Source organism: Penaeus monodon, chromosome 44, assembly GCF_015228065.2.
Source record: "Penaeus monodon isolate SGIC_2016 chromosome 44, NSTDA_Pmon_1, whole genome shotgun sequence".
Taxonomy (NCBI): domain Eukaryota; kingdom Metazoa; phylum Arthropoda; class Malacostraca; order Decapoda; family Penaeidae; genus Penaeus; species Penaeus monodon.
The window spans coordinates 2,425,095-2,427,937 of NC_051429.1; positions in this window are offsets into that span (position 1 = coordinate 2,425,095).

A 2,843-nucleotide genomic window follows, 5' to 3' on the forward strand; every position below is an offset into this window, starting at 1 on the left:
CTTCACACCCCCAATCGTAGAGACTGAAACCCCAATACCCCCATCTTGACTTTTTTTTCTGGGGATTCATGGTGAGGGGCTCACTTTCCTCCCTCTTTTTACTCCTTTTTTTCCTGCGGAAAAAAAGGGGTGGCCTGATTTTTGGGCATGATGTCATGCCCTGATCTCCGCAACCCGGGGGACAGCCGGGTTTTTGCCTGGCTCCCCAATGCCCTTCCCCATTTGTAGGCATGTCAAAGCCTTCGGTTTGCTGGGACCTTGAATTGCGGGAAACGCCTTGGGGGTCCGCTCGCCCGGGTCGTTCTCCGGCCTGGGCCGTTTCGGCCCCGCCCTTTCGGTTTTGGGGCTTGCTCGGGGAGGCACCAGCTGTTTCGGCTGGTTCAGCTGGTGCTTCTGATTCAGTCAGTGGGGTCTCTGAGGGGGCTCAGGGGCCCTTCCGGGGTCGGGGTTGCGGGCCCCGGGAGGGGCCAGCACGAGAGTCCATTGTTGGACTCTGGTGGACAGCATGTTTGTACATGTTTTTTTCCCGTTTTTCCATCACTTGGCAGCAGGCATGCAGTGTCATCCTTGCTCGGGGTTTTCTTTTTGCCACCCAGAGGCACGTAAGGCTTCGGGGGGCTGCCGTGATCGGGGCCTTGACGGGTCTAAACAGTAAGGTCTGTCGGGGGGGGGTTTTGGGTTTTGTTTTTTCCTATATTTGGCAGTGCTTCATCCCCCCACCCCCCACCCCCAGGGGTCCAAAAAAGGGGAACTGAGTGCTATCCAATGTCTAACGAAACGGGTGTGATTGGTATACCAGCCATTAGCCGTTTGCACTGGTACCACGGACAGTGGGGGGGTACCAAGGCAGCTGTCTTGCCCCTACCTCCCAGGGACCACCGATTCCCCTGACCGGCCTGGATCAGGCCGCCTGCTTGCCAAAAGAGGCCAAAGGGGCTTTCAGCCGGGGGGCGTACTCGTGCAGGGGCATCGCTAAACCTCCGGACTCCCGTCTCCCATTCAAAAGGGTCCACGCACGGAAACACAGGGGTAGTGTAACCTCTGGGAGTATCCCGGGGGGGGATGCCTTCCACCTACAACATTATTGAGGGGAAACTTCTGCTCCTCCCTCAGTGAGGGGGGAGCTCTTTCACTTTTTTTCCGGATTCCTCTCCACTCCTCAGGGGGACCTGTACCCTTTTTCAAAGTGAATCCCTCTTTTCTCTGAACGCCCAAGGTTGTTTCACTTCTTGAGAAAAGGGGGGGGTCCGCCCTGTTCCTGTCATTCCTTCATCCCTCTGGAAACAGCCGGCCCACAGACTGTTTCACCACAGTGGGGGAGAAAATTTAACATTTTTCCAGGGGGTTCCTATGGCAGAACGGTTTTAAGGTAAAATCCTCTTTCTCTGAAACATAAAGGGGGATTTTCACCTCATGAGAGAAGGGGGGTCCTTTACCTGTTCCAGTAAGCTCCTTTTCCCCTGAAAACACCAACCCAGCTGTTTTTTCATCACAGGGGGGGAAGGAGCTACTTTTTTCCGGGATTTTTTTGGCAGAGTGGGTTTAACGGAATCCCTCTTCTCTCTGAAACCCCAATTTCACCTCTGAGAAAAGGGGGGGGACCTGTACCTGTTCCATAAGTTCCTTCACCCCCTCTAAAATGCCAACCCAAGACATTTCATCACGTAGGGGAGAGACTAATTTTTATCCAGGTATTCCTATCACGGGACGGGAACTTGTGTTCTGTCTAGCCTGCTATTAGACAAAACCTGGCTGAAGCCTACGGGGGGGTCTCCCTCCACGCCCTATTCGAAAAAAAAGGTGGCGTCTCAGATGGTCTGCCAGCCATCCCTAGCAAAAAATGGCAACTCTATGCACCCGAAAGGCGGGCCCTTCAAAGGGCCCCCCCAGACACACCCCCCCTGCGGGGGGTAAGGTCTCCCACGTCCGAGCCCGCGCCCGAAGAGGGGGGTCCAGTTCACCAAAAGGGTGTGCACAGAGTTTCCTAATGCCGAAAATTCGTATAGGAAAGAGTAGGCTAAGGGGCACGAAGCTACTGCAAGCACATCATCGGGGCATCAAAAAAGGGGGGGCGCGTCACCGCCCGGGAAACGCGGAGAGCCGGGCCCGAGATTGATGGGACCGGGCGGTGCACCCTTTTTAAATGCCCATGCAAAAGCCACACGTCGGGGGATATGGTGATCTTTTGGCGTTGCTCGGCTCCACCCGCGGGCCCCCCGTCCCCCCCCTTTGCCGAACCGATCCCCCCCTTCTTCTGAATCGCCCAAATTTAAAGGGACCGATTTACCGCAGGGAGAGAGGGGAGGGAGGGGGGAATGTCCTTCTTCTTCAGCTGCTGATGTCCTTCCTTTTCTCAACCCCACCTTTGCTCTTTGACCGTCCGATGAGCTCTTATAGGCACCCACTGGCGTGTTGGACGACTTTTTTTTTTGTCACGTGGACATTGCACGTGACGCGGTAATGCGGCTCCCCACTGGTGATTGGAGCGTGCACGGGCATTCTTCGTCTCGGTCTACACCCCACCGATGGTCTTGCTTGCTATGTCCGAGAGCGTCGTCAGACAGCGTTATGTGGAGTAAAGCGTGTCGATGAACACTCTTCGACCGCCCGAACCCCTTGTAGGCAGCCATTGGCTTTTGGGTGATTTCATATAACACGTTAATGGGGCCTTTCCGGTCGTTGGCCGCAGGGAGCATCGTTTTCGCTCTACACGCCCAACGGTCTTGCTTGCTACCCCGGAGCGTCGTTTAGAAGCGTCATTGCAGTAAGTTTGTCGTGACGCTTTTTGACCGCTGATAGCTCTTATAGGCCCCGCTGGCTTTTGGGAAACGATCTCTTGCTCG